The 8,815-nt window shown below is 44.7% G+C and overlaps 2 long non-coding RNA genes across 4 annotated transcripts; one reads left to right on the top strand and one right to left on the bottom strand.

Annotated features, from left to right (window-relative positions):
* Window positions 1-850: 850 nt before the first annotated feature.
* Window positions 851-1,908, bottom strand: LOC135387139 (uncharacterized). Its single transcript, XR_010420887.1, has 3 exons — window positions 1,842-1,908; window positions 980-1,015; window positions 851-896 (listed from the first exon to the last, which is right to left on the bottom strand). It is a non-coding gene; the product is annotated as an uncharacterized LOC135387139 (long non-coding RNA).
* Window positions 1,909-4,504: 2,596 nt separating this feature from the next.
* On the top strand, window positions 4,505-8,191 carry LOC135388502 (uncharacterized). Of its 3 annotated transcripts, none has more exons than XR_010421425.1 (4): window positions 4,505-6,381; window positions 6,461-6,524; window positions 6,601-7,952; window positions 8,061-8,191. It is a non-coding gene; the product is annotated as an uncharacterized LOC135388502 (long non-coding RNA). The 3 variants fall into 3 exon arrangements; XR_010421426.1 differs by having other exon boundaries at window positions 4,512-6,381; window positions 6,601-7,065; window positions 7,867-8,191; XR_010421424.1 differs by having other exon boundaries at window positions 4,515-6,381; window positions 6,601-8,191.
* The last annotated feature ends 624 nt before the right edge of the window (window positions 8,192-8,815 follow it).

Genomic DNA, 8,815 nt, shown 5'->3' on the forward strand with positions numbered 1-8,815 from the left:
GTTAAATACGCTAAAAAGTAACTTGTTACTTCCACGAATTCTGAAGAAAGTCTGAATTTGTTATGTCTGAATATGGAAAGCATGAAGTTAAAAACTGCACTACCAAAAAGCTTTATTTGTTCGCAAGAAAAACTCATTTTCAAAATTATCATATGCAGCAATTTTCTCTTTTCTCTTTTACACGCATTACCCCATTACTGAACAGGTCCTCTATGGCTGTGAACAAATGCTTTCCAGAAACCACATAATTTACTGTTGTTTTGTCTCATTGTCGTTAGTTCAACCTCATGAAGAAGTGTTAATATTTTATGTGTCCTCTCTCGCTACTGATTTGGCACAGGCTTTGTGTACTGCCTGATAGGGGTCTCAACGATTTACCCACATATTTACCCTTCAGGGGAAAACAACGACCCCCTGTGTGCTCAAAAACCCAGGTTGCATGCTGCTCCTTCCCACGGGACAACGTGGATTCCTCGAATACCTCAGAGGCACAGCACAAAGCGTGTTGCTGAGACAAAAAAAAAAAAAAAAATCTGTCGCTCAACCTCAGTGTCATGCACTGAGAAGTCTCTTCAAAGTAACTTGGAAAATGAATAGATGTTACTGAACATATGTAGTTACATTAAATTACTAAATACTGACAACTGAAAGTATTTGCAAAAGTGATCTATAGAAATCGCCTCGGAGTATATTTCTGCTCATGCCAAGATATCAAAAAGCAACTTTAGATGTCATTAATACTGACTGTTTTATATACTGCGCCTAAAATCATATTTTAAGAGCACCTCTCCATCAACATGTATGTTCAGCCAGTTCCCTTGTGCAAAGATTTGACATCCACAGCAAGTTTCTCCATCCACGTACCAGAGAGAGGTTTTAGGTGTCCTTTTACCTGTCTGAGCAAAGCAGTAAAAAAATGCAGTATTTTAGTTACAGAGGAATGGTTGACATGCTGCACATATTTTGCAGAGACGATTACCTTTGTGTAGCTATTCTCCGAGTTCAGTCTCTGGACCTTAATACACATACAAGGGTAATTGGAAAGGCCACATCAAGGGTGTTTCTTTTTCGGTGCAACAAATTTTTATAAAAAGGAGACACTTTTACTTTTGTCATTGGATTACTCAATGGGGCTGCTACTAGAAAACCGTACTTTTTCTCAATTAGGGGTCTCATTAACAAAGATATTTTGACCAACTTTTTTGTCGCAGCTAAAAATAAACGCAAGCAACAATTTTCCCCAGAATTAATCTACCTGAAAGTTAAGTCTACCTTTGACAGATGGTATTGCTATGCATGTCTGCACAGAATACTGAACACCCAGCCTGTGTTGTCTTAGAGTGGCAGCGTATGCCTGCACTTTTATTTTTTTATGTCTGGTTGTATGATGATTACTGCTATGCTGCAGGAGATCAAGTGGGGATTCATCGAGGCACTGCAGAAGCTGCAAAGCACTGAAGAACTGCGCGCGGCCAACAAACTGAGAAAGACCCATGATGAATACCAGAAACAGATCATGAAGGTACGGCTCGCTGCACAAACATTTAGTTCTTCAGTGAGCAAAGCCCTGGAGTATGCGCAGCAGCTGGGGCTGCAAGAGTTCCAAGGGTGTGAAGGAACAGCAACATTTATAGCAGATGTCGACAGGTAAACGTTCCTGTGTGGTGAAACTCAGCGAAATGGAGATGCATAACCTGAATAACTATTTCAGAGCCTTGGACACGTTAAACTCTCACAACCCAAGGGCATTCGATTTCAAGGCCCCACTTCGACAAGGATCATATTCATGGCAGATGGAGAAGATGCTCGCACTGTCTTCAAACCTCATGACGTACACTCACCCTGCCTTCTGGGAAGCTTGCGGTGCTCAATGACAAGAGGATGTCTGTGCTGAGCCTTGCATTTTCTCTGAAAAGTGTGGCTGAGCTCACTCAACTGCTGTTCCAGAGAGACGTCTGCAGGTAGAAAGCGCAATACTGCTTCTGTAATTCGACTCTAATGTTGTGAATCGAAGCAGTGGCCTTTGCTATTTGGAGGCAGGCCTAAGTCTCTATCTTATAAGCTACCTTTACTCACACCAATTCCTCTTCTGACAGGTACATCTGCACGTACCGATTCAGTCAAGATCACCTTGAGCTACTCTTTAGCTGCATCAGGCAAAGAGGTGGCCGGAACGATAATCCGTCAGCAGCACAGTTCTGCCATGCATACCGGGTAATACTCATACATGCAAATGCCAAGGCATCTAAGTCTGCCAATGTGTTGCACGATCTTGATGGGGTGACACTTCTCCGGCACCAAGGCAATATCACCACCCACAAAGATTCTGAGACTGCTGCAGATGTCACAGACCAATTTGCGATTCCCGAGACAGGAGATTCGGTAGCCACGTTCCTTTCTCAGCACATCAATGACAGCAGCCATATTTTGAGCAGCTTCAGTAAAGGAGTTATTCAGTACATCGGTGGATATATCGTACGCGCAATCTCAAACGATGTAACTTGTGATGAATGCCTTGGTATCATGCTAGGAGATAACGTATCCAGAATCCTGATTTTTATCAGGAACAATGGTGGACTAATAATGCCATCACAATTTGTTACCTCTGCTCTCCTCTGTGGGGAGCACCTCTTCAGAGTACAATCAAAAGTGATATCATCATTAGCATTGCATACCCTTGTGCTCAAAAACTTCAGAGAGTTTGTGGCAAAGAACTATGAAGGTATAACTGGGATGCCTCATTACCAAGCGGAACCAGAACACGTCATAATGTTGATCAGGGTGCTGCTTAAGCACTGCCTTCTCCTCAGAATGCATGAGCATTCGCGAAGACTAACAGAGTCAGCACAAATGTCCGATATGAGGAGCAAGCTCACGAAGCAGATCCTGTTCTTGAACCAGTGAACCGCTAAAATGAACAGGCTGCTTAGAGCGAGACCTTCCACTAGTCAATAAGGTACCACTACAGCCACAGAAATTGCAAGGAGAGATACCTGCAGCTCAACCTATCGCTCAGGGTGGGAAACTCCTATCACAGGACTGCACGTTCAAGTTCCTACATATGCACTTTTCTTCAAATAATTTCAAGCAGTATATGAACATACACAATCTATAGCCGCATTTACATGAATGAGACAGAATCATATTGACTTGACTTGAAGCACTAAATGCACTTATGTAAACAGCTCAATTCACTAGCACAGCGCATTGTATTCAGTCCGCCAGACAGACGCGGATCGAGACAGTACATGCACATTGAAAGTGTGCATGTAAACAGCAGGTGCACATTGAAAACAAAAGGAGAGTTAGGGGAACATGTTTGCTGCTGGATGGAGAAGAATTTCCTGTGGCTGCGGGGTTGACTTTATGTACCAAGAACCAAACTCGGTGTGCATCAATGCAAACAGTGGCGCATCATCTTCATTCCGATTCCCACTCAATTTGACGCACTAATGTTGCATTCTTGTAAACGCGGCTTATCTGGTAGATTGGTTTCACTTAATGTGATGTTATTGAAAGTGAACTGAAGTGCTTTACACTGCCAAAAGCAAAGAACTTACATGCGCAAACTGAAATGTTTGTGCTAAAAGCAGACGTACCTCAAATAATTATGAACGTTGAACCTCAGCTACAGCATAGAAATGTGTGCAAAGATCAGCTGCGATTGGGTTGTCTGCATCTTCTGTTGTGATGTCGGCAACTGTCTGGGCTAAAGCATCTGCAAGGTGGTAGAACGAAAGCTGTGAGGACATCTCGTAAAATAGATGGTGGAGGCTGGAAGCACACTCGCAACAGCCCAAACACAAGACATTCCTGTGCAATTAACAGTTGGCTAAAACCTGCGAGTGTCAGGAATTGTATCCACGCCACACTGACTTGTGCTGCTGACGACATACCAGGGACTTGTTCACTCGTGACGACGAATGAACTCTGGAACGAATCTCTCCTGCCTCAGACTGCTTAGTTGCAAGAGCTTTTGTTGGCTATAGTGACAAGCAGACGTGTGAAATAATTACAAGTGATTAAGCTTTTTTAATTAACTACTTTCTCAGTAATTGATTACTGTGACCAAAATACTGCAGTGATTACTAACTGCAACCTAATTACATTTTGTAAAACATGTACTACATGGACATTTACTGTCTCCTGTAATTTGGATTCTGTTGCATATTTCCCTCCTTTGCTGTTGTCTCTGGATGACTAGGCTTTACTGAGACAAAATTTTTAGTGTCCGGCTATTGGCTGTAGATTCACCTACAGCTTGTGCTGCTAATCAGAATTGATAGACGCGTGTATCAAGTGTGTACGTGCATGTCGTCCTTGTGTACTGGAGGCACTCGGGAGAATTAGTTGGGGTCGTCACTGAAAAAATCTATACCAGTAGACCTCACTACTGTTGCACTGTTACACTGCACAGATGCAATATGCTGAGTGCCGTTATTGTAGAAGGATACTTAAATGATGAAACCCAAGCAGCACAAAGGACTGGGATTCGGCTGGGAACGTAACGGGGATGATGGGTTCGAGGTGGCCGATATCGCCGTCACGAGCCCGACTGCTTCCCGACTATGTGAGGGGGAAGAATTGAGGGAGAGGGAAACTACATAAAATTATTTCCCGATAGATCCCCGTTCGTGTCCCGGTCAGAATTCTTTCCCGATAGATTCCCGTTTGCGTCCCGGCCAGGATTCTTTCCCGATGGATCCCCGTTAACGTCCCGATCTGCTGTGGTGTACTGGCTAAGTATTTCTTCCCGCTCGTCTCCCGATGTTTATGCAGATTCGGTAACACGTGATCGGATGGTACAGCTCGAGACAAAGTTTCTGAAACACGGGTTTTCTGTATTGGACTTTTCCCAGCCACCTTTGGGAAATGCTTGTTGAGCAGAATCCTTGGGGATTCTGTTCAACAAGTGTTCCCCTTAGGCCGCAGGGGAGGCGTAGAGAAGTGAAATACAAAACACCCGTGTTTCAGAAACTTTTGTCCCAAGCTGTACGAGACAGTGAAGCATCCCTTCAGGAAGGAATTTGGCTGTCTGGTATGAGGTAACTCTTTCAAACATTGGGCTGCAGTTCACTTCATGTGTTGTGTTGTGTTGTGTTGTATGACGGAAAACATGCACACGCAGCACCCTGAACAGAAGTATTAATGGAGCCTCACTGCAAAGCACGCAAGTACAAGATACTCGGGAAGAGTCGGCCACGCCCGAACGAAACGACCGAATCTCCCGAATCGAAAAACTCACGTGAAACGAAACGAAGAGAGCTTTAGCAAGTCGAACTGATCGGACGAAAACCGCTGCACCGAAACCCGCAAAGACTACGCTGGAGCTCCCTGCATTTGGGCTACCGCGACTGCCATCGCCATCATCTTTGTTTTGGTTGTCATTGCTGGGTGCAAATGGCCGGCGTGTGTGTTCTTAATGTTTCTGAGCAACAAGTTTTGCAAAGTTTGGTTCGGAGGGAGTATGGAACGCCGTTTTGTGGTCAACGTGGCCAGAGTGCCTCAAAAGTACTCCTGCCGCATTCTGGTCACTGTTATAAATGTGAATCCCTGCCACCATCAGCAGCTTTTAAGTAGATTCATGGCACATGAGGAACCTGCGATGTACACCATCGCACACAGTCAAGAAAAATGTAGCATTTAACCTTGCTTTCCTTCATTATAACAAACAAAAAAAAAAAGAAAGAAAGAAAGAACACTAGAGAAAGGGTCGGCAAAACAGTGAGTGTTTTGTTGTTTTTGATTCTATTGATCTCTCACTGTCAGGTTGCACTGCCGATCTGTTCACAATCATAACTAACTAATACCTTAGCTTTGGCCAATCTCATGTTGCAATTTTGCTTCAAACACAACATTCAGGGATTCTTATGAAAACAGCAGCATTTCTGAAAGATCCTGGAACGGCCACAATCTCAAGAGGTAGTACGATTCTACCCGTCGTCATATTTCGTCCGCCAAGCCATTGCGCGGAGATGTTGGCTCCATGCCCATTTCAACACAGGCTCACCCGCGCTCGCTCGCGCGTCGTCGCTTGTCTTCCATGCCACCAGCCAGCGCTGCGCGCTGCCTGTCGCGCATGCGCTGTTCTTGTTGGCTTCGCTTTGGCTGCTGTAACGGTCGTTTCTCGTCGCCGCGTGTAGTTCGCGTAATTGCGAGCGTTCCAGCAAGTCTAAAGCGTTTTAGAGGCTTTGTATTGTTGTTCTCACCTGGTGCTGTCGTTCTTGCAACCCGTCTGATATTGCAACTGTCTGTAAGTGGAAGCGTTTCTTCTAACCGCGAGCAAACCAGTCGGTCTCGTTTGACATGTCAAAGAGTGAAGACGCTACCTTGCATGTGAAGCCAAATCGTTCTTCGCCTTCAGGATTATTGCCGTTTCAGGTGTGTAATTAATATAACTCTGAAGTAATATGTTCGACTGCGCCATGCATTCTCATTGTTCGTTTTACTCTATTTGCAGGGATCTGCGCAACGACAGGGAGATAGAACGCCAAGTGAAGTCGACTGTGTACTTTGTGCAGACGGTATGTCATATGTCTCTACACTGCTCTACATATAGGTGTCCTGCCATCGTATTTTCTGGAACGATATTTCTTGCAGGTTCAGCGTGTATGACGCAGCGGCCTTCAGCAAGAGAAACTCAAGCACCGTGTTCAAATGCAGTGGGGACTCTTGCTGGCCATGACAACGCTTAGAAGTGCTTTTTCGGAAGAAGGACAAGTTGGACCGGAAATGAGGACCTAGGTGTGCTCTTTTGCGCTGTTGTTCACCGTTCGATCATTACCAGTTTTTGTGCCCCCGTGAGTTCAACGCTTAGGTATGTTGATGATAAATGGATATGCGTTAAAAGGTACGTACTCCGGAGTGGTGAATTGTTCTGGTGAAGTGATTCGTTGCTGCTATCTCCTGTTTCGTGAGGGTTCTTGTCGGTACTCATATACCGCAGGCATGAGGGGCTTTCTTTGCAGAACATTTCAGTAAACCAAGACTGCAGCATTTTCAAGATTGCCATAACCAGCATCAATGCAGCTCTCATGTCAACATCAGCATCAAGACAGCTCTGATGTGAGCATCAGCCAGCGCAGCTCTGATGTTAACATCATCAGAGCAGCTGTGATGTTAACATCAGACCTGATGTCGCTTTTTTTTTCAATAGGGATGCTTCTCCTTGACCATGTTTTTTTTTTGCTTATTGACGTTTTTGTGAAGGAACGCTGAATATGCGCACACCATTGACTGTCAGCTCTAGTCCCGGTCAGCTGTCATTTTTTACAGTTTTCGTTGTAGTAATTGCTAGTCATTTGCACCAAAGGCGCTGGATGTGAACTATTTTCTCTTTCCTGGACTTGCATTTCTCCCAGTCGTTGGCTTTGTCATTTTTTCATAATTTAAATTTTCTCTTGGTAACTCTTGAGTTTCGTAATCCCTACGCTGTGCATTTTACCATTTTTGATAAAGCTCATTCCACGTACCGTGCACATACTATTTTGTGCTGAAGTGCAGCAATTGTTTCGTTACGTCTAATGTTACATGCCATTCATTTTTGTGTCTGGGCAGTACTGAAGCGTGAGCAGATAGGCAGACTGCCTATTACTGCATAACTTCGTTTTCTTTGAGGCACCACCACTTGGACAGGCAGACCGCCTCTTGCTGTATACTTTTTCTTTCTTTTGAGACACTGTTGACGTGCGAGTGGTTACGCAGGCAGGCTGCATATTACTGTATACCATTTCCCACCATGCAGCAATTTTACCGTTACGTCTAATATTAATGCTACAAGCCGTTCATTTCTTCCAGGGCCATTGCCGAAGTGCAAGTGGTTAGGCAGACTGCCTACTACTGCATACCTTTTTTGTTTCCTTTCAGAGACCACCTCTTACTGTGTACGTTCCCCCCCCCTTTTGAGACACCATTGAAGGGCCAGTGGTTACGCAGGCAGGCTGGATATTACGGTAGACCATTTCCACCCTTTTCTTTTCAGGCTACATTGGCAATGACAGTAGTTATGCGGACATGCTGCATATTTCTGTATACCCCTCTTTTTTTGTTTTTCATTTCAGACACAATTGGCATGCATTGGATGATGCAGGCAGACTGCTTAGTGTACACCACTCGTCGTTTAGTCTATTGAGGTGCTCCAAGTGTTGTGTCAGTCTATTTCCTCTCCGAAAATAAAATGTTGGGCTCTACACACACTGTTTACACTCAAAATTATTGTAATTATTAAAAATAAGCATATTAATGCCAAAATATGCATGGGGGGGGTAAATATGCATGGGGGGAGCCCCTGCCAGCATTATCGGGGATCCGCCGGGGACCTGCTGGGACCGAATACTTGCTGCCGATGTCGGTCCTTAATCATCCCGGTGTTGCAAACTGGAGGAAGGACCGGTATCGGCTGGTGGCATGCCCCCGACTTTGTAGGATTCTTTCCCGATGCTGGACCGGCTTCGCCCCGGTCCTTTGTGCTGCTTGGGAACTATCGGACAAAGCAGCATAGATACTTAAATGAATTCTTATCGGTTTCATCTTCCATTGGCAGCTGCAGAACACAAGCAGAATCTCATTCTCTCCCTATCACCGATCTCTTCAGTACTAGCGGTAGCAGTTTATTAATCACCGTGATCAGCTAACGTAACGTCACTTACGGTCGAACGGCTCTCAACTGGTTATTGCGCTCACTCCTGCAAGTTATCAAGCGTCGTTCCCACTTCTCATTTTTCGTCACACAACGCTTTTGCGTTTGAATACCTGTTGAGGTGACAATGATGGCATGCGAAGCAACGGGGATAAACACTAGAATCAACATGCTGTA

This window comes from Ornithodoros turicata, chromosome 3 (assembly GCF_037126465.1).
Source record: "Ornithodoros turicata isolate Travis chromosome 3, ASM3712646v1, whole genome shotgun sequence".
Taxonomy (NCBI): domain Eukaryota; kingdom Metazoa; phylum Arthropoda; class Arachnida; order Ixodida; family Argasidae; genus Ornithodoros; species Ornithodoros turicata.